Consider the following 21,574-nt stretch of genomic DNA (forward strand, 5'->3'; position numbering starts at 1 on the left):
GCTGCTTTGCAGAGCCAAAACAAGAAGAATGGTGCGTTTTGCAGCCGCCGCCCACTGCAATGAATCTGAATAACTCCTCCTTTAGGGCGCAAGCAACTCCCCTCCCCCTTGCAGTCTTTCCAATTCACGATACAAAAAGACGGACAGGACAGGTTGCCTGACTTTCCGTCACTGCCACCCTTTGCCATCCTTACCCGTAGAAAGCCCTTTCATCATCCCCAAACCCTAATCTTTTCCCTTTCCTTCCCAGCCCCCAAACCCTGCCCTCTGTACCTTTCTCACCACCCGCTTCCCTTCTCCTGTCATCCCCCTACCACCCGGGAAAAAAAGAGATTGCCCCCTCCTTCCACTAGCCCACCCTCCCACCCAAAGAACAACTTCTTCTGCGCAGCTTGTTTTCTAGGCAGCAGCGCTATTGTGATGTCATCGGGGGGCATTGTGACAAGCCGCCAGTGTTCCGTCTCTTCATGTTGTGCACAGTTCAAACGGAAAATACATCAACAGGCAGACTACAGAAAAGCTTACTATCAAAGGTTAGAGGGGGGCTTTCTCAGAGGGCTTTTTACAGTTTTTCTATTCCCAATTAGCCGTTTAAGTGTACTTATTGAAAGTAGTAATTCTTTCATAGGCCGCCCTTTCTTAGTATTTGACGTTCCTTATATTGCGGTATGAGGCTTCGCAGTAGGTTGCAAACATTCATCACCCATGACTGTCCCCAATTGAGCTCAGAAGCTCAATGTCTATCATGACCTCTCTTTTAGAATGTCCAAGAGCAAGCAAACTATTCCTCCAGGAGAGGGCGCCAACAGACTACTAAAGAGATCATCATTACTCAAAGAAAACCCCAAAAACCAATGCATGATAGGAATAAACAGGTAACTTTCTTTGGAGTGGAAGCGGAGAGATCGCACCAGATGCCAATTCTAGATGTTATCACACCTGTGGTCACTGCAGCAGCAGGTGAATCCACTTTGTCCAAAAGGGATCTATTCCATTCAATTGCAAATGATCTAGATAAGACAGAGAACTGCAGCACGGGGACATAGCCGAGTTGGTCAGGTTGAGTGGTGATGAGTTTGCTATTTGGATGAATAAAGAAAGTCAAAAGTGTGAAAGATAAAAAACAAAAGGAGGAAGTGTGAAAAGTGAATGGGCCAAATTGAGGTGCATATGAAGACGTATGCTTTCTTCCAATTCATTAAATCGGGCTAATATGAATCAGGTGAATTGAGTTCTGCTTTTGGAAACTGGGTTAAGAAGGGGTGCACCGTTCCTGGAGGTACTGCAATACCAGGTCAATGCGTGGAGTGGACAGAGCAAGCTCTTTTTCCATCTCCCTGTTCTAAAAATCCATTTAATATATGGTCCCCAGATAGGGGACGTATCAGATATTAAACTGATAAGAACAGATACTACACTTGATCTTAGCCAAAAGGCCGAGAAGCGATAACCAGAATTGGTTTGGGCCTCGAGTGGCACCCTGGCCTATGCCGGACACATCTTAGGGAGAGAGAGCGAGAGGGAGACAAACCCACGCCTACACAAGACATTTTGTCACCCAAGCCAACCCTTGAAAAGGCTGCTTTGCAGAGCCAAAACAAGAAGAATGGTGCGTTTTGCAGCCGCCGCCCACTGCAATGAATCTGAATAACTCCTCCTTTAGGGCGCAAGCAACTCCCCTCCCCCTTGCAGTCTTTCCAATTCACGATACAAAAAGACGGACAGGACAGGTTGCCTGACTTTCCGTCACTGCCACCCTTTGCCATCCTTACCCGTAGAAAGCCCTTTCATCATCCCCAAACCCTAATCTTTTCCCTTTCCTTCCCAGCCCCCAAACCCTGCCCTCTGTACCTTTCTCACCACCCGCTTCCCTTCTCCTGTCATCCCCCTACCACCCGGGAAAAAAAGAGATTGCCCCCTCCTTCCACTAGCCCACCCTCCCACCCAAAGAACAACTTCTTCTGCGCAGCTTGTTTTCTAGGCAGCAGCGCTATTGTGATGTCATCGGGGGGCATTGTGACAAGCCGCCAGTGTTCCGTCTCTTCATGTTGTGCACAGTTCAAACGGAAAATACATCAACAGGCAGACTACAGAAAAGCTTACTATCAAAGGTTAGAGGGGGGCTTTCTCAGAGGGCTTTTTACAGTTTTTCTATTCCCAATTAGCCGTTTAAGTGTACTTATTGAAAGTAGTAATTCTTTCATAGGCCGCCCTTTCTTAGTATTTGACGTTCCTTATATTGCGGTATGAGGCTTCGCAGTAGGTTGCAAACATTCATCACCCATGACTGTCCCCAATTGAGCTCAGAAGCTCAATGTCTATCATGACCTCTCTTTTAGAATGTCCAAGAGCAAGCAAACTATTCCTCCAGGAGAGGGCGCCAACAGACTACTAAAGAGATCATCATTACTCAAAGAAAACCCCAAAAACCAATGCATGATAGGAATAAACAGGTAACTTTCTTTGGAGTGGAAGCGGAGAGATCGCACCAGATGCCAATTCTAGATGTTATCACACCTGTGGTCACTGCAGCAGCAGGTGAATCCACTTTGTCCAAAAGGGATCTATTCCATTCAATTGCAAATGATCTAGATAAGACAGAGAACTGCAGCACGGGGACATAGCCGAGTTGGTCAGGTTGAGTGGTGATGAGTTTGCTATTTGGATGAATAAAGAAAGTCAAAAGTGTGAAAGATAAAAAACAAAAGGAGGAAGTGTGAAAAGTGAATGGGCCAAATTGAGGTGCATATGAAGACGTATGCTTTCTTCCAATTCATTAAATCGGGCTAATATGAATCAGGTGAATTGAGTTCTGCTTTTGGAAACTGGGTTAAGAAGGGGTGCACCGTTCCTGGAGGTACTGCAATACCAGGTCAATGCGTGGAGTGGACAGAGCAAGCTCTTTTTCCATCTCCCTGTTCTAAAAATCCATTTAATATATGGTCCCCAGATAGGGGACGTATCAGATATTAAACTGATAAGAACAGATACTACACTTGATCTTAGCCAAAAGGCCGAGAAGCGATAACCAGAATTGGTTTGGGCCTCGAGTGGCACCCTGGCCTATGCCGGACACATCTTAGGGAGAGAGAGCGAGAGGGAGACAAACCCACGCCTACACAAGACATTTTGTCACCCAAGCCAACCCTTGAAAAGGCTGCTTTGCAGAGCCAAAACAAGAAGAATGGTGCGTTTTGCAGCCGCCGCCCACTGCAATGAATCTGAATAACTCCTCCTTTAGGGCGCAAGCAACTCCCCTCCCCCTTGCAGTCTTTCCAATTCACGATACAAAAAGACGGACAGGACAGGTTGCCTGACTTTCCGTCACTGCCACCCTTTGCCATCCTTACCCGTAGAAAGCCCTTTCATCATCCCCAAACCCTAATCTTTTCCCTTTCCTTCCCAGCCCCCAAACCCTGCCCTCTGTACCTTTCTCACCACCCGCTTCCCTTCTCCTGTCATCCCCCTACCACCCGGGAAAAAAAGAGATTGCCCCCTCCTTCCACTAGCCCACCCTCCCACCCAAAGAACAACTTCTTCTGCGCAGCTTGTTTTCTAGGCAGCAGCGCTATTGTGATGTCATCGGGGGGCATTGTGACAAGCCGCCAGTGTTCCGTCTCTTCATGTTGTGCACAGTTCAAACGGAAAATACATCAACAGGCAGACTACAGAAAAGCTTACTATCAAAGGTTAGAGGGGGGCTTTCTCAGAGGGCTTTTTACAGTTTTTCTATTCCCAATTAGCCGTTTAAGTGTACTTATTGAAAGTAGTAATTCTTTCATAGGCCGCCCTTTCTTAGTATTTGACGTTCCTTATATTGCGGTATGAGGCTTCGCAGTAGGTTGCAAACATTCATCACCCATGACTGTCCCCAATTGAGCTCAGAAGCTCAATGTCTATCATGACCTCTCTTTTAGAATGTCCAAGAGCAAGCAAACTATTCCTCCAGGAGAGGGCGCCAACAGACTACTAAAGAGATCATCATTACTCAAAGAAAACCCCAAAAACCAATGCATGATAGGAATAAACAGGTAACTTTCTTTGGAGTGGAAGCGGAGAGATCGCACCAGATGCCAATTCTAGATGTTATCACACCTGTGGTCACTGCAGCAGCAGGTGAATCCACTTTGTCCAAAAGGGATCTATTCCATTCAATTGCAAATGATCTAGATAAGACAGAGAACTGCAGCACGGGGACATAGCCGAGTTGGTCAGGTTGAGTGGTGATGAGTTTGCTATTTGGATGAATAAAGAAAGTCAAAAGTGTGAAAGATAAAAAACAAAAGGAGGAAGTGTGAAAAGTGAATGGGCCAAATTGAGGTGCATATGAAGACGTATGCTTTCTTCCAATTCATTAAATCGGGCTAATATGAATCAGGTGAATTGAGTTCTGCTTTTGGAAACTGGGTTAAGAAGGGGTGCACCGTTCCTGGAGGTACTGCAATACCAGGTCAATGCGTGGAGTGGACAGAGCAAGCTCTTTTTCCATCTCCCTGTTCTAAAAATCCATTTAATATATGGTCCCCAGATAGGGGACGTATCAGATATTAAACTGATAAGAACAGATACTACACTTGATCTTAGCCAAAAGGCCGAGAAGCGATAACCAGAATTGGTTTGGGCCTCGAGTGGCACCCTGGCCTATGCCGGACACATCTTAGGGAGAGAGAGCGAGAGGGAGACAAACCCACGCCTACACAAGACATTTTGTCACCCAAGCCAACCCTTGAAAAGGCTGCTTTGCAGAGCCAAAACAAGAAGAATGGTGCGTTTTGCAGCCGCCGCCCACTGCAATGAATCTGAATAACTCCTCCTTTAGGGCGCAAGCAACTCCCCTCCCCCTTGCAGTCTTTCCAATTCACGATACAAAAAGACGGACAGGACAGGTTGCCTGACTTTCCGTCACTGCCACCCTTTGCCATCCTTACCCGTAGAAAGCCCTTTCATCATCCCCAAACCCTAATCTTTTCCCTTTCCTTCCCAGCCCCCAAACCCTGCCCTCTGTACCTTTCTCACCACCCGCTTCCCTTCTCCTGTCATCCCCCTACCACCCGGGAAAAAAAGAGATTGCCCCCTCCTTCCACTAGCCCACCCTCCCACCCAAAGAACAACTTCTTCTGCGCAGCTTGTTTTCTAGGCAGCAGCGCTATTGTGATGTCATCGGGGGGCATTGTGACAAGCCGCCAGTGTTCCGTCTCTTCATGTTGTGCACAGTTCAAACGGAAAATACATCAACAGGCAGACTACAGAAAAGCTTACTATCAAAGGTTAGAGGGGGGCTTTCTCAGAGGGCTTTTTACAGTTTTTCTATTCCCAATTAGCCGTTTAAGTGTACTTATTGAAAGTAGTAATTCTTTCATAGGCCGCCCTTTCTTAGTATTTGACGTTCCTTATATTGCGGTATGAGGCTTCGCAGTAGGTTGCAAACATTCATCACCCATGACTGTCCCCAATTGAGCTCAGAAGCTCAATGTCTATCATGACCTCTCTTTTAGAATGTCCAAGAGCAAGCAAACTATTCCTCCAGGAGAGGGCGCCAACAGACTACTAAAGAGATCATCATTACTCAAAGAAAACCCCAAAAACCAATGCATGATAGGAATAAACAGGTAACTTTCTTTGGAGTGGAAGCGGAGAGATCGCACCAGATGCCAATTCTAGATGTTATCACACCTGTGGTCACTGCAGCAGCAGGTGAATCCACTTTGTCCAAAAGGGATCTATTCCATTCAATTGCAAATGATCTAGATAAGACAGAGAACTGCAGCACGGGGACATAGCCGAGTTGGTCAGGTTGAGTGGTGATGAGTTTGCTATTTGGATGAATAAAGAAAGTCAAAAGTGTGAAAGATAAAAAACAAAAGGAGGAAGTGTGAAAAGTGAATGGGCCAAATTGAGGTGCATATGAAGACGTATGCTTTCTTCCAATTCATTAAATCGGGCTAATATGAATCAGGTGAATTGAGTTCTGCTTTTGGAAACTGGGTTAAGAAGGGGTGCACCGTTCCTGGAGGTACTGCAATACCAGGTCAATGCGTGGAGTGGACAGAGCAAGCTCTTTTTCCATCTCCCTGTTCTAAAAATCCATTTAATATATGGTCCCCAGATAGGGGACGTATCAGATATTAAACTGATAAGAACAGATACTACACTTGATCTTAGCCAAAAGGCCGAGAAGCGATAACCAGAATTGGTTTGGGCCTCGAGTGGCACCCTGGCCTATGCCGGACACATCTTAGGGAGAGAGAGCGAGAGGGAGACAAACCCACGCCTACACAAGACATTTTGTCACCCAAGCCAACCCTTGAAAAGGCTGCTTTGCAGAGCCAAAACAAGAAGAATGGTGCGTTTTGCAGCCGCCGCCCACTGCAATGAATCTGAATAACTCCTCCTTTAGGGCGCAAGCAACTCCCCTCCCCCTTGCAGTCTTTCCAATTCACGATACAAAAAGACGGACAGGACAGGTTGCCTGACTTTCCGTCACTGCCACCCTTTGCCATCCTTACCCGTAGAAAGCCCTTTCATCATCCCCAAACCCTAATCTTTTCCCTTTCCTTCCCAGCCCCCAAACCCTGCCCTCTGTACCTTTCTCACCACCCGCTTCCCTTCTCCTGTCATCCCCCTACCACCCGGGAAAAAAAGAGATTGCCCCCTCCTTCCACTAGCCCACCCTCCCACCCAAAGAACAACTTCTTCTGCGCAGCTTGTTTTCTAGGCAGCAGCGCTATTGTGATGTCATCGGGGGGCATTGTGACAAGCCGCCAGTGTTCCGTCTCTTCATGTTGTGCACAGTTCAAACGGAAAATACATCAACAGGCAGACTACAGAAAAGCTTACTATCAAAGGTTAGAGGGGGGCTTTCTCAGAGGGCTTTTTACAGTTTTTCTATTCCCAATTAGCCGTTTAAGTGTACTTATTGAAAGTAGTAATTCTTTCATAGGCCGCCCTTTCTTAGTATTTGACGTTCCTTATATTGCGGTATGAGGCTTCGCAGTAGGTTGCAAACATTCATCACCCATGACTGTCCCCAATTGAGCTCAGAAGCTCAATGTCTATCATGACCTCTCTTTTAGAATGTCCAAGAGCAAGCAAACTATTCCTCCAGGAGAGGGCGCCAACAGACTACTAAAGAGATCATCATTACTCAAAGAAAACCCCAAAAACCAATGCATGATAGGAATAAACAGGTAACTTTCTTTGGAGTGGAAGCGGAGATGATCGCACCAGATGCCAATTCTAGATGTTATCACACCTGTGGTCACTGCAGCAGCAGGTGAATCCACTTTGTCCAAAAGGGATCTATTCCATTCAATTGCAAATGATCTAGATAAGACAGAGAACTGCAGCACGGGGACATAGCCGAGTTGGTCAGGTTGAGTGGTGATGAGTTTGCTATTTGGATGAATAAAGAAAGTCAAAAGTGTGAAAGATAAAAAACAAAAGGAGGAAGTGTGAAAAGTGAATGGGCCAAATTGAGGTGCATATGAAGACGTATGCTTTCTTCCAATTCATTAAATCGGGCTAATATGAATCAGGTGAATTGAGTTCTGCTTTTGGAAACTGGGTTAAGAAGGGGTGCACCGTTCCTGGAGGTACTGCAATACCAGGTCAATGCGTGGAGTGGACAGAGCAAGTTTTCCATCTCCCTGTTCTAAAAATCCATTTAATATATGGTCCCCAGATAGGGGACGTATCAGATATTAAACTGATAAGAACAGATACTACACTTGATCTTAGCCAAAAGGCCGAGAAGCGATAACCAGAATTGGTTTGGGCCTCGAGTGGCACCCTGGCCTATGCCGGACACATCTTAGGGAGAGAGAGCGAGAGGAGACAAACCACGCCTACACAAGACATTTTGTCACCAAGCCAACCCTTGAAAAGGGCTGCTTTGCAGAGCCAAAACAAGAAGAATGGTGCGTTTTGCAGCCGCCGCCCACTGCAAATGAATCTGAATAACTCCTCCTTTAGGGCGCAAGCAACTCCCCTCCCCCTTGCAGTCTTTCCAATTCACGATACAAAAAGACGGACAGGACAGGTTGCCTGACTTTCCGTCACTGCCACCCTTTGCCATCCTTACCCGTAGAAAGCCCTTTCATCATCCCCAAACCCTAATCTTTTCCCTTTCCTTCCCAGCCCCCAAACCCCTGCCCTCTGTACCTTTCTCACCACCCGCTTCCTTCTCCTGTCATCCCCCTACCACCCGGGAAAAAAAGAGATTGCCCCCTCCTTCCACTAGCCCACCCTCCCACCCAAAGAACAACTCTTCTGCGCAGCTTGTTTTCTAGGCAGCAGCGCTATTGTGATGTCATCGGGGGGCATTGTGACAAGCCGCCAGTGTTCCGTCTCTTCATGTTGTGCACAGTTCAAACGGAAAATACATCAACAGGCAGACTACAGAAAAGCTTACTATCAAAGGTTAGAGGGGGGCTTTCTCAGAGGGCTTTTTACAGTTTTTCTATTCCCAATTAGCCGTTTAAGTGTACTTATTGAAAGTAGTAATTCTTTCATAGGCCGCCCTTTCTTAGTATTTGACGTTCCTTATTATTGCGGTATGAGGCTTCGCAGTAGGTTGCAAACATTCATCACCCATGACTTTCCCCAATTGAGCTCAGAAGCTCAATGTCTATCATGACCTCTCTTTTTAGAATGTCCAAGAGCAAGCAAACTATTCCTCCAGGAGAGGGCGCCAACAGACTACTAAGAGATCATCATTACTCAAAGAAAACCCCAAAAACCAATGCATGATAGGAATAAACAGGTAACTTTCTTTGGAGTGGAAGCGGAGAGATCGCACCAGATGCCAATTCTAGATGTTATCACACCTGTGGTCACTGCAGCAGCAGGTGATCCACTTTGTCCAAAAGGAGGGATCTATTCCATTCAATTGCAAATGATCTAGATAAGACAGAGAACTGCAGCACGGGGACATAGCCGAGTTGGTCAGGTTGAGTGGTGATGAGTTTGCTATTTGGATGAATAAAGAAAGTCAAAAGTGTGAAAGATAAAAAACAAAAGGAGGAAGTGTGAAAAGTGAATGGGCCAAATTGAGGTGCATATGAAGACGTATGCTTTCTTCCAATTCATTAAATCGGGCTAATATGAATCAGGTGAATTGAGTTCTGCTTTTGGAAACTGGGTTAAGAAGGGGTGCACCGTTCCTGGAGGTACTGCAATACCAGGTCAATGCGTGGAGTGGACAGAGCAAGCTCTTTTTCCATCTCCCTGTTCTAAAAATCCATTTAATATATGGTCCCCAGATAGGGGACGTATCAGATATTAAACTGATAAGAACAGATACTACACTTGATCTTAGCCAAAAGGCCGAGAAGCGATAACCAGAATTGGTTTGGGCCTCGAGTGGCACCCTGGCCTATGCCGGACACATCTTAGGGAGAGAGAGCGAGAGGGAGACAAACCCACGCCTACACAAGACATTTTGTCACCCAAGCCAACCCTTGAAAAGGCTGCTTTGCAGAGCCAAAACAAGAAGAATGGTGCGTTTTGCAGCCGCCGCCCACTGCAATGAATCTGAATAACTCCTCCTTTAGGGCGCAAGCAACTCCCCTCCCCCTTGCAGTCTTTCCAATTCACGATACAAAAAGACGGACAGGACAGGTTGCCTGACTTTCCGTCACTGCCACCCTTTGCCATCCTTACCCGTAGAAAGCCCTTTCATCATCCCCAAACCCTAATCTTTTCCCTTTCCTTCCCAGCCCCCAAACCCTGCCCTCTGTACCTTTCTCACCACCCGCTTCCCTTCTCCTGTCATCCCCCTACCACCCGGGAAAAAAAGAGATTGCCCCCTCCTTCCACTAGCCCACCCTCCCACCCAAAGAACAACTTCTTCTGCGCAGCTTGTTTTCTAGGCAGCAGCGCTATTGTGATGTCATCGGGGGGCATTGTGACAAGCCGCCAGTGTTCCGTCTCTTCATGTTGTGCACAGTTCAAACGGAAAATACATCAACAGGCAGACTACAGAAAAGCTTACTATCAAAGGTTAGAGGGGGGCTTTCTCAGAGGGCTTTTTACAGTTTTTCTATTCCCAATTAGCCGTTTAAGTGTACTTATTGAAAGTAGTAATTCTTTCATAGGCCGCCCTTTCTTAGTATTTGACGTTCCTTATATTGCGGTATGAGGCTTCGCAGTAGGTTGCAAACATTCATCACCCATGACTTTCCCCAATTGAGCTCAGAAGCTCAATGTCTATCATGACCTCTCTTTTAGAATGTCCAAGAGCAAGCAAACTATTCCTCCAGGAGAGGGCGCCAACAGACTACTAAAGAGATCATCATTACTCAAAGAAAACCCCAAAAACCAATGCATGATAGGAATAAACAGGTAACTTTCTTTGGAGTGGAAGCGGAGAGATCGCACCAGATGCCAATTCTAGATGTTATCACACCTGTGGTCACTGCAGCAGCAGGTGAATCCACTTTGTCCAAAAGGGATCTATTCCATTCAATTGCAAATGATCTAGATAAGACAGAGAACTGCAGCACGGGGACATAGCCGAGTTGGTCAGGTTGAGTGGTGATGAGTTTGCTATTTGGATGAATAAAGAAAGTCAAAAGTGTGAAAGATAAAAAACAAAAGGAGGAAGTGTGAAAAGTGAATGGGCCAAATTGAGGTGCATATGAAGACGTATGCTTTCTTCCAATTCATTAAATCGGGCTAATATGAATCAGGTGAATTGAGTTCTGCTTTTGGAAACTGGGTTAAGAAGGGGTGCACCGTTCCTGGAGGTACTGCAATACCAGGTCAATGCGTGGAGTGGACAGAGCAAGCTCTTTTTCCATCTCCCTGTTCTAAAAATCCATTTAATATATGGTCCCCAGATAGGGGACGTATCAGATATTAAACTGATAAGAACAGATACTACACTTGATCTTAGCCAAAAGGCCGAGAAGCGATAACCAGAATTGGTTTGGGCCTCGAGTGGCACCCTGGCCTATGCCGGACACATCTTAGGGAGAGAGAGCGAGAGGGAGACAAACCCACGCCTACACAAGACATTTTGTCACCCAAGCCAACCCTTGAAAAGGCTGCTTTGCAGAGCCAAAACAAGAAGAATGGTGCGTTTTGCAGCCGCCGCCCACTGCAATGAATCTGAATAACTCCTCCTTTAGGGCGCAAGCAACTCCCCTCCCCCTTGCAGTCTTTCCAATTCACGATACAAAAAGACGGACAGGACAGGTTGCCTGACTTTCCGTCACTGCCACCCTTTGCCATCCTTACCCGTAGAAAGCCCTTTCATCATCCCCAAACCCTAATCTTTTCCCTTTCCTTCCCAGCCCCCAAACCCTGCCCTCTGTACCTTTCTCACCACCCGCTTCCCTTCTCCTGTCATCCCCCTACCACCCGGGAAAAAAAGAGATTGCCCCCTCCTTCCACTAGCCCACCCTCCCACCCAAAGAACAACTTCTTCTGCGCAGCTTGTTTTCTAGGCAGCAGCGCTATTGTGATGTCATCGGGGGGCATTGTGACAAGCCGCCAGTGTTCCGTCTCTTCATGTTGTGCACAGTTCAAACGGAAAATACATCAACAGGCAGACTACAGAAAAGCTTACTATCAAAGGTTAGAGGGGGGCTTTCTCAGAGGGCTTTTTACAGTTTTTCTATTCCCAATTAGCCGTTTAAGTGTACTTATTGAAAGTAGTAATTCTTTCATAGGCCGCCCTTTCTTAGTATTTGACGTTCCTTATATTGCGGTATGAGGCTTCGCAGTAGGTTGCAAACATTCATCACCCATGACTTTCCCCAATTGAGCTCAGAAGCTCAATGTCTATCATGACCTCTCTTTTAGAATGTCCAAGAGCAAGCAAACTATTCCTCCAGGAGAGGGCGCCAACAGACTACTAAAGAGATCATCATTACTCAAAGAAAACCCCAAAAACCAATGCATGATAGGAATAAACAGGTAACTTTCTTTGGAGTGGAAGCGGAGAGATCGCACCAGATGCCAATTCTAGATGTTATCACACCTGTGGTCACTGCAGCAGCAGGTGAATCCACTTTGTCCAAAAGGGATCTATTCCATTCAATTGCAAATGATCTAGATAAGACAGAGAACTGCAGCACGGGGACATAGCCGAGTTGGTCAGGTTGAGTGGTGATGAGTTTGCTATTTGGATGAATAAAGAAAGTCAAAAGTGTGAAAGATAAAAAACAAAAGGAGGAAGTGTGAAAAGTGAATGGGCCAAATTGAGGTGCATATGAAGACGTATGCTTTCTTCCAATTCATTAAATCGGGCTAATATGAATCAGGTGAATTGAGTTCTGCTTTTGGAAACTGGGTTAAGAAGGGGTGCACCGTTCCTGGAGGTACTGCAATACCAGGTCAATGCGTGGAGTGGACAGAGCAAGCTCTTTTTCCATCTCCCTGTTCTAAAAATCCATTTAATATATGGTCCCCAGATAGGGGACGTATCAGATATTAAACTGATAAGAACAGATACTACACTTGATCTTAGCCAAAAGGCCGAGAAGCGATAACCAGAATTGGTTTACCAGAAGGTTTGGGCCTCGAGTGGCACCCTGGCCTATGCCGGACACATCTTAGGGAGAGAGAGCGAGAGGGAGACAAACCCCACGCCTACACAAGACATTTTGTCACCCAAGCCCAACCCTTGAAAAGGCTGCTTTGCAGAGCCAAAACAAGAAGAATGGTGCGTTTTGCAGCCGCCCGCCCACTGCAATGAATCTGAATAACTCCTCCTTTAGGGCGCAAGCAACTCCCATCCCCCTTGCAGTCTTTCCAATTCACGATACAAAAAGACGGACAGGAACAGGTTGCCTGACTTTCCGTCACTGCCAACCCTTTGCCATCCTTACCCGTAGAAAGCCCTTTCATCATCCCCAAACCCTAATCTTTTCCCTTTCCTTCCCAGCCCCCAAACCCTGCCCTCTGTACCTTTCTCACCACCCGCTTCCCTTCTCCTGTCATCCCCCTACCACCCGGGAAAAAAAGAGATTGCCCCCCTCCTTCCACTAGCCCACCCTCCCACCCAAGAAACAACTTCTTCTGCGCAGCTTGTTTTCTAGGCAGCAGCGCTATTGTGATGTCATCGGGGGGCATTGTGACAAGCCGCCAGTGTTCCGTCTCTTCATGTTGTGCACAGTTCAAACGGAAAATACATCAACAGGCAGACTACAGAAAAGCTTACTATCAAAGGTTAGAGGGGGGCTTTCTCAGAGGGCTTTTTACAGTTTTTCTATTCCCAATTAGCCGTTTAAGTGTACTTATTGAAAGTAGTAATTCTTTCATAGGCCGCCCCTTTCTTAGTATTTGACGTTCCTTATATTGCGGTATGAGCTTCGCAGTAGGTTGCAAACATTCATCACCCATGACTTTCCCCAATTGAGCTCAGAAGCTCAATGTCTATCATGACCTCTCTTTTAGAATGGTCCAAGAGCAAGCAAACTATTCCTCCAGGAGGGGCGCCAACAGACTACTAAAGAGATCATCATTACTCAAAGAAAACCCCAAAAACCAATGCATGATAGGAATAAACAGGTAACTTTCTTTGGAGTGGAAGCGGAGAGATCGCACCAGATGCCAATTCTAGATGTTATCACACCTGTGGTCACTGCAGCAGCAGGTGAATCCACTTTGTCCAAAAGGGATCTATTCCATTCAATTGCAAATGATCTAGATAAGACAGAGAACTGCAGCACGGGGACATAGCCGAGTTGGTCAGGTTGAGTGGTGATGAGTTTGCTATTTGGATGAATAAAGAAAGTCAAAGTGTGAAAGATAAAAACAAAAGGAGGAAGTGTGAAAAGTGAATGGGCCAAATTGAGGTGGCATATGAAGACGTATGCTTTCTTCCAATTCATTAAATCGGGCTAATATGAATCAGGTGAATTGAGTTCTGCTTTTGGAAACTGGGTTAAGAAGGGGTGCACCGTTCCTGGAGGTACTGCAATACCAGGTCAATGCGTGGAGTGGACAGAGCAAGCTCTTTTTCCATCTCCCTGTTCTAAAAATCCAATTTATATATGGTCCCCAGATAGGGGACGTATCAGATATTAAACTGATAAGAACAGATACTACACTTGATCTTAGCCAAAAGGCCGAAGAAGCGATAACCAGAATTGGTTTGGGCCTCGAGTGGCACCCTGGCCTATGCCGGACACATCTTAGGGAGAGAGAGCGAGAGGGAGACAAACCCACGCCTACACAAGACATTTTGTCACCCAAGCCAAACCCTTGAAAAGGCTGCTTTAGCAGAGCCAAAACAAGAAGAATGGTGCGTTTTGCAGCCGCCGCCCACTGCAATGAATCTGAATAACTCCTCTTTAGGGCGCAAGCAACTCCCCTCCCCCTTGCAGTCTTTCCAATTCACGATACAAAAAGACGGACAGGACAGGTTGCCTGACTTTCCGTCACTGCCACCCTTTGCCATCCTTACCCGTAGAAAGCCCTTTCATCATCCCCAAACCCTAATCTTTTCCCTTTCCTTCCCAGCCCCCAAACCCTGCCCTCTGTACCTTTCTCACCACCCGCTTCCCTTCTCCTGTCATCCCCTACCACCCGGGAAAAAAAGAGATTGCCCCTCCTTCCACTAGCCCACCCCTCCCACCCAAAGAACAACTTCTTCTGCGCAGCTTGTTTTCTAGGCAGCAGCGCTATTGTGATGTCATCGGGGGGGCATTGTGACAAGCCGCCAGTGTTCCGTCTCTTCATGTTGTGCACAGTTCAAACGGAAAATACATCAACAGGCAGACTACAGAAAAGCTTACTATCAAAGGTTAGAGGGGGGCTTTCTCAGAGGGCTTTTTACAGTTTTTCTATTCCCAATTAGCCGTTTAAGTGTACTTATTGAAAGTAGTAATTCTTTCATAGGCCGCCCTTTCTTAGTATTTGACGTTCCTTATATTGCGGTATGAGGCTTCGCAGTAGGTTGCAAACATTCATCACCCATGACTTTCCCCAAATTGAGCTCAGAAGCTCAATGTCTATCATGACCTCTCTTTTAGAATGTCCAAGAGCAAGCAAACTATTCCTCCAGGAGAGGGCGCCAACAGACTACTAAGAGATCATCATTACTCAAAGAAAACCCCAAAAACCAATGCATGATAGGAATAAACAGGTAACTTTCTTTGGAGTGGAAGCGGAGAGATCGCACCAGATGCCAATTCTAGATGTTATCACACCTGTGGTCACTGCAGCAGCAGGTGAATCCACTTTGTCCAAAAGGGATCTATTCCATTCAATTGCAAATGATCTAGATAAGACAGAGAACTGCAGCACGGGGACATAGCCGAGTTGGTCAGGTTGAGTGGTGATGAGTTTGCTATTTGGATGAATAAAGAAAGTCAAAAGTGTGAAAGATAAAAAACAAAAGGAGGAAGTGTGAAAAGTGAATGGGCCAAATTGAGGTGCATATGAAGACGTATGCTTTCTTCCAATTCATTAAATCGGGCTAATATGAATCAGGTGAATTGAGTTCTGCTTTTGGAAACTGGGTTAAGAAGGGGTGCACCGTTCCTGGAGGTACTGCAATACCAGGTCAATGCGTGGAGTGGACAGAGCAAGCTCTTTTTCCATCTCCCTGTTCTAAAAATCCATTTAATATATGGTCCCCAGATAGGGGACGTATCAGATATTAAACTGATAAGAACAGATACTACACTTGATCTTAGCCAAAAGGCCGAGAAGCGATAACCAGAATTGGTTTGGGCCTCGAGTGGCACCCTGGCCTATGCCGGACACATCTTAGGGAGAGAGAGCGAGAGGGAGACAAACCCACGCCTACACAAGACATTTTGTCACCCAAGCCAACCCTTGAAAAGGCTGCTTTGCAGAGCCAAAACAAGAAGAATGGTGCGTTTTGCAGCCGCCGCCCACTGCAATGAATCTGAATAACTCCTCCTTTAGGGCGCAAGCAACTCCCCTCCCCCTTGCAGTCTTTCCAATTCACGATACAAAAAGACGGACAGGACAGGTTGCCTGACTTTCCGTCACTGCCACCCTTTGCCATCCTTACCCGTAGAAAGCCCTTTCATCATCCCCAAACCCTAATCTTTTCCCTTTCCTTCCCAGCCCCCAAACCCTGCCCTCTGTACCTTTCTCACCACCCGCTTCCCTTCTCCTGTCATCCCCCTACCACCCGGGAAAAAAAAGAGATTGCCCCCTCCTTCCACTAGCCCACCCTCCCACCCAAAGAACAACTTCTTCTGCGCAGCTTGTTTTCTAGGCAGCAGCGCTATTGTGATGTCATCGGGGGGCATTGTGACAAGCCGCCAGTGTTCCGTCTCTTCATGTTGTGCACAGTTCAAACGGAAAATACATCAACAGGCAGACTACAGAAAAGCTTACTATCAAAGGTTAGAGGGGGGCTTTCTCAGAGGGCTTTTTACAGTTTTTCTATTCCCAATTAGCCGTTTAAGTGTACTTATTGAAAGTAGTAATTCTTTCATAGGCCGCCCTTTCTTAGTATTTGACGTTCCTTATATTGCGGTATGAGGCTTCGCAGTAGGTTGCAAACATTCATCACCCATGACTTTCCCCAATTGAGCTCAGAAGCTCAATGTCTATCATGACCTCTCTTTTAGAATGTCCAAGAGCAAGCAAACTATTCCTCCAGGAGAGGGCGCCAACAGACTACTAAAGAGATCATCATTACTCAAAGAAAACCCCAAAAACCAATGCATGATAGGAATAAACAGGTAACTTTCTTTGGAGTGGAAGCGGAGAGATCGCACCAGATGCCAATTCTAGATGTTATCACACCTGTGGTCACTGCAGCAGCAGGTGAATCCACTTTGTCCAAAAGGGATCTATTCCATTCAATTGCAAATGATCTAGATAAGACAGAGAACTGCAGCACGGGGACATAGCCGAGTTGGTCAGGTTGAGTGGTGATGAGTTTGCTATTTGGATGAATAAAGAAAGTCAAAAGTGTGAAAGATAAAAAACAAAAGAGGAAGTGTGAAAAGTGAATGGGCCAAATTGAGGTGCATATGAAGACGTATGCTTTCTTCCAATTCATTAAATCGGCTAATATGAATCAGGTGAATTGAGTTCTGCTTTTGGAAACTGGGTTAAGAAGGGGTTGCACCGTTCCTGGAGGTACTGCAATACCAGGTCAATGCGTGGAGTGGACAGAGCAAGCTCTTTTTCCATCTCCCTGTTCTAAAAATCCATTTAATATATGGTCCCCCAGATAGGGGACGGTATCAGATATTAAACTGATAAGAACAGATACTACACTTGATCTTAGCCAAAAGGCCGAGAAGCGATAACCAGAATTGGTTTGGGCCTCGAGTGGCACCTGGCCTATGCCGGACACATCTTAGGGAGAGAGAGCGAGAGGGAGACAAACCCACGCCTACACAAGACATTTTGTCACCCAAGCCAACCCTTGAAAAGGCTGCTTTGCAGAGCCAAAACAAGAAGAATGGTGCGTTTTGCAGCCGCCGCCCACTGCAATGAATCTGAATAACTCCTCCTTTAGGGCGCAAGCAACTCCCCTCCCCCTTGCAGTCTTTCCAATTCACGATACAAAAAGACGGACAGGACAGGTTGCCTGACTTTCCGTCACTGCCACCCTTTGCCATCCTTACCCGTAGAAAGCCCTTTCATCATCCCCAAACCCTAATCTTTTCCCTTTCCTTCCCAGCCCCCAAACCCTGCCCTCTGTACCTTTCTCACCACCCGCTTCCCTTCTCCTGTCATCCCCCTACCACCCGGGAAAAAAAAGAGATTGCCCCCTCCTTTCCACTAGCCCACCCTCCCACCCAAAGAACAACTTCTTCTGCGCAGCTTGTTTTCTAGGCAGCAGCGCTATTGTGATGTCATCGGGGGGCATTGTGACAAGCCGCCAGTGTTCCGTCTCTTCATGTTGTGCACAGTTCAAACGGAAAATACATCAACAGGCAGACTACAGAAAAGCTTACTATCAAAGGTTAGAGGGGGGCTTTCTCAGAGGGCTTTTTACAGTTTTTCTATTCCCAATTAGCCGTTTAAGTGTACTTATTGAAAGTAGTAATTCTTTCATAGGCCGCCCTTTCTTAGTATTTGACGTTCCTTATATTGCGGTATGAGGCTTCGCAGTAGGTTGCAAACATTCATCACCCATGACTTTCCCCAATTGAGCTCAGAAGCTCAATGTCTATCATGACCTCTCTTTTAGAATGTCCAAGAGCAAGCAAACTATTCCTCCAGGAAGAGGGCGCCAACAGACTACTAAAGAGATCATCATTACTCAAAGAAAACCCAAAAACCAATGCATGATAGGAATAAACAGGTAACTTTCTTTGGAGTGGAAGCGGAGAGATCGCACCAGATGCCAATTCTAGATGTTATCACACCTGTGGTCACTGCAGCAGCAGGTGAATCCACTTTGTCCAAAAGGGATCTATTCCATTCAATTGCAAATGATCTAGATAAGACAGAGAACTGCAGCACGGGGACATAGCCGAGTTGGTCAGGTTGAGTGGTGATGAGTTTGCTATTTGGATGAATAAAGAAAGTCAAAAGTGTGAAAGATAAAAAACAAAAGGAGGAAGTGTGAAAAGTGAATGGGCCAAATTGAGGTGCATATGAAGACGTATGCTTTCTTCCAATTCATTAAATCGGGCTAATATGAATCAGGTGAATTGAGTTCTGCTTTTGGAAACTGGGTTAAGAAGGGGTGCACCGTTCCTGGAGGTACTGCAATACCAGGTCAATGCGTGGAGTGGACAGAGCAAGCTCCTTTTTCCATCTCCCTGTTCTAAAAATCCATTTAATATATGGTCCCCAGATAGGGGACGTATCAGATATTAAACTGATAAGAACAGATACTACACTTGATCTTAGCCAAAAGGCCGAGAAGCGATAACCAGAATTGGTTTGGGCCTCGAGTGGCACCCTGGCCTATGCCGGACACATCTTAGGGAGAGAGAGCGAGAGGGAGACAAACCCACGCCTACACAAGACATTTTGTCACCCAAGCCAACCCTTGAAAAGGCTGCTTTGCAGAGCCAAAACAAGAAGAATGGTGCGTTTTGCAGCCGCCGCCCACTGCAATGAATCTGAATAACTCCTCCTTTAGGGCGCAAGCAACTCCCCTCCCCTTGCAGTCTTTCCAATTCACGATACAAAAAGACGGACAGGACAGGTTGCCTGACTTTCCGTCACTGCCACCCTTTGCCATCCTTACCCGTAGAAAGCCCTTTCTTCATCCCCAAACCCTAATCTTTTCCCTTTCCTTCCAGCCCCCAAACCCTGCCCTCTGTACCTTTCTCACCACCCGCTTCCCTTCTCCTGTCATCCCCCTACCACCCGGGAAAAAAGAGATTGCCCCCTCCTTCCACTAGCCCACCCTCCCACCCAAAGAACAACTTCTTCTGCGCAGCTTGTTTTCTAGGCAGCAGCGCTATTGTGATGTCATCGGGGGGCATTGTGACAAGCCGCCAGTGTTCCGTCTCTTCATGTTGTGCACAGTTCAAACGGAAAATACATCAACAGGCAGACTACAGAAAAGCTTACTATCAAAGGTTAGAGGGGGGCTTTCTCAGAGGGCTTTTTACAGTTTTTCTATCCCAATTAGCCGTTTAAGTGTACTTATTGAAAGTAGTAATTCTTTCATAGGCCGCCCTTTCTTAGTATTTGACGTTCCTTATATTGCGGTATGAGGCTTCGCAGTAGGTTGCAAACATTCATCACCCATGACTTTCCCCAATTGAGCTCAGAAGCTCAATGTCTATCATGACCTCTCTTTTAGAATGTCCAAGAGCAAGCAAACTATTCCTCCAGGAGAGGGCGCCAACAGACTACTAAAGAGATCATCATTACTCAAAGAAAACCCCAAAAACCAATGCATGATAGGAATAAACAGGTAACTTTCTTTGGAGTGGAAGCGGAGAGATCGCACCAGATGCCAATTCTAGATGTTATCACACCTGTGGTCACTGCAGCAGCAGGTGAATCCACTTTGTCCAAAAGGGATCTATTCCATTCAATTGCAAATGATCTAGATAAGACAGAGAACTGCAGCACGGGGACATAGCCGAGTTGGTCAGGTTGAGTGGTGATGAGTTTGCTATTTGGATGAATAAAGAAAGTCAAAAGTGTGAAAGATAAAAAACAAAAGGAGGAAGTGTGAAAAAGTGAATGGGCCAAATTGAGGTGCATATGAAGACGTTATGCTTTCTTCCAATTCATTAAATCGGGCTAATATGAATCAGGTGAATTGAGTTCTGCTTTTGGAAAACTGGGTTAAGAAGGGGTGCACCGTTCCTGGAGGTACTGCAATACCAGGTCAATGCGTGGAGTGGACAGAGCAAGCTCTTTTTCCATCTCCCTGTTCTAAAAATCCATTTAATATATGGGTCCCCAGATAGGGGACGTATCAGATATTAACTGATAAGAACAGATACTACACTTGATCTTAGCCAAAAGGCCGAGAAGCGATAACCAGAATTGGTTTGGGCCTCGAGTGGCACCCTGGCCTATGCCGGACACATCTTAGGGAGAGAGAGCGAGAGGAGACAAACCCACGCCTACACAAGACATTTTGTCACCCAAGCCAACCCTTGAAAAGGCTGCTTTGCAGAGCCAAAACAAGAAGAATGGTGCGTTTTGCAGCCGCCGCCCACTGCAATGAATCTGAATAACTCCTCCTTTAGGGCGCAAGCAACTCCCCTCCCCCTTGCAGTCTTTCCAATTCACGATACAAAAAGACGGACAGGACAGGTTGCCTGACTTTCCGTCACTGCCACCCTTTGCCATCCTTACCCGTAGAAAGCCCTTTCATCATCCCCAAACCCTAATCTTTTCCCTTTCCTTCCCAGCCCCCAAACCCTGCCCTCTGTACCTTTCTCACCACCCGCTTCCCTTCTCCTGTCATCCCCCTACCACCCGGGAAAAAAAGAGATTGCCCCCTCCTTCCACTAGCCCACCCTCCCACCCAAAGAACAACTTCTTCTGCGCAGCTTGTTTTCTAGGCAGCAGCGCTATTGTGATGTCATCGGGGGGCATTGTGACAAGCCGCCAGTGTTCCGTCTCTTCATGTTGTGCACAGTTCAAACGGAAAATACATCAACAGGCAGACTACAAGAAAGCTTACTATCAAAGGTTAGAGGGGGGCTTTCTCAGAGGGCTTTTTACAGTTTTTCTATTCCCAATTAGCCGTTTAAGTGTACTTATTGAAAGTAGTAATTCTTTCATAGGCCCGCCCTTTCTTAGTATTTGACGTTCCTTATATTGCGGTATGAGGCTTCGCAGTAGGTTGCAAACATTGCATCACCCATGACTTTCCCCAATTGAGCTCAGAAGCTCAATGTCTATCATGACCTCTCTTTTAGAATGTCCAAGAGCAAGCAAACTATTCCTCCAGGACGAGGGCGCCAACAGACTACTAAAGAGATCATCATTACTCAAAGAAACCCCAAAAACCAATGCATGATAGGAATAAACAGGTAACTTTCTTTGGAGTGGAAGCGGGAGAGATCGCACCAGATGCCAATTCTAGATGTTATCACACCTGTGGTCACTGCAGCAGCAGGTGAATCCACTTTGTCCAAAAGGGATCTATTCCATTCAATTGCAAATGATCTAGATAAGACAGAGAACTGCAGCACGG

The 21,574-nt window shown here is 46.3% G+C and overlaps 13 non-coding genes across 13 annotated transcripts; all 13 read right to left on the reverse strand.

Moving 5' to 3' along the window:
* Nucleotides 1-1,257: 1,257 nt before the first annotated feature.
* Nucleotides 1,258-1,448, reverse strand: LOC142272030 (U2 spliceosomal RNA). The gene has a single exon (XR_012736973.1). It is a non-coding gene; the product is annotated as a U2 spliceosomal RNA (small nuclear RNA).
* A 1,387-nt stretch (nucleotides 1,449-2,835) lies between these two features.
* Nucleotides 2,836-3,026, reverse strand: LOC142272031 (U2 spliceosomal RNA). The gene has a single exon (XR_012736974.1). It is a non-coding gene; the product is annotated as a U2 spliceosomal RNA (small nuclear RNA).
* Nucleotides 3,027-4,413: 1,387 nt separating this feature from the next.
* LOC142272032 (U2 spliceosomal RNA) lies at nucleotides 4,414-4,604 on the reverse strand. Its single transcript, XR_012736975.1, has one exon. It is a non-coding gene; the product is annotated as a U2 spliceosomal RNA (small nuclear RNA).
* Nucleotides 4,605-5,991: 1,387 nt separating this feature from the next.
* Nucleotides 5,992-6,182, reverse strand: LOC142272033 (U2 spliceosomal RNA). The gene has a single exon (XR_012736976.1). It is a non-coding gene; the product is annotated as a U2 spliceosomal RNA (small nuclear RNA).
* Nucleotides 6,183-7,570: 1,388 nt separating this feature from the next.
* On the reverse strand, nucleotides 7,571-7,757 carry LOC142272050 (U2 spliceosomal RNA). The gene has a single exon (XR_012736991.1). It is a non-coding gene; the product is annotated as a U2 spliceosomal RNA (small nuclear RNA).
* A 1,388-nt stretch (nucleotides 7,758-9,145) lies between these two features.
* LOC142272035 (U2 spliceosomal RNA) lies at nucleotides 9,146-9,336 on the reverse strand. Its single transcript, XR_012736978.1, has one exon. It is a non-coding gene; the product is annotated as a U2 spliceosomal RNA (small nuclear RNA).
* Nucleotides 9,337-10,723: 1,387 nt separating this feature from the next.
* On the reverse strand, nucleotides 10,724-10,914 carry LOC142272036 (U2 spliceosomal RNA). The gene has a single exon (XR_012736979.1). It is a non-coding gene; the product is annotated as a U2 spliceosomal RNA (small nuclear RNA).
* Nucleotides 10,915-12,301: 1,387 nt separating this feature from the next.
* On the reverse strand, nucleotides 12,302-12,492 carry LOC142272038 (U2 spliceosomal RNA). Its single transcript, XR_012736980.1, has one exon. It is a non-coding gene; the product is annotated as a U2 spliceosomal RNA (small nuclear RNA).
* A 1,404-nt stretch (nucleotides 12,493-13,896) lies between these two features.
* Nucleotides 13,897-14,088, reverse strand: LOC142272044 (U2 spliceosomal RNA). Its single transcript, XR_012736986.1, has one exon. It is a non-coding gene; the product is annotated as a U2 spliceosomal RNA (small nuclear RNA).
* A 1,388-nt stretch (nucleotides 14,089-15,476) lies between these two features.
* Nucleotides 15,477-15,667, reverse strand: LOC142272039 (U2 spliceosomal RNA). The gene has a single exon (XR_012736981.1). It is a non-coding gene; the product is annotated as a U2 spliceosomal RNA (small nuclear RNA).
* Nucleotides 15,668-17,054: 1,387 nt separating this feature from the next.
* LOC142272049 (U2 spliceosomal RNA) lies at nucleotides 17,055-17,247 on the reverse strand. Its single transcript, XR_012736990.1, has one exon. It is a non-coding gene; the product is annotated as a U2 spliceosomal RNA (small nuclear RNA).
* Nucleotides 17,248-18,635: 1,388 nt separating this feature from the next.
* LOC142272041 (U2 spliceosomal RNA) lies at nucleotides 18,636-18,827 on the reverse strand. Its single transcript, XR_012736983.1, has one exon. It is a non-coding gene; the product is annotated as a U2 spliceosomal RNA (small nuclear RNA).
* A 1,386-nt stretch (nucleotides 18,828-20,213) lies between these two features.
* LOC142272045 (U2 spliceosomal RNA) lies at nucleotides 20,214-20,404 on the reverse strand. Its single transcript, XR_012736987.1, has one exon. It is a non-coding gene; the product is annotated as a U2 spliceosomal RNA (small nuclear RNA).
* Between the last annotated feature and the right edge of the window lie 1,170 nt (nucleotides 20,405-21,574).

Source organism: Anomaloglossus baeobatrachus, unplaced genomic scaffold (assembly GCF_048569485.1).
Source record: "Anomaloglossus baeobatrachus isolate aAnoBae1 unplaced genomic scaffold, aAnoBae1.hap1 Scaffold_3438, whole genome shotgun sequence".
NCBI lineage: Eukaryota > Metazoa > Chordata > Amphibia > Anura > Aromobatidae > Anomaloglossus > Anomaloglossus baeobatrachus.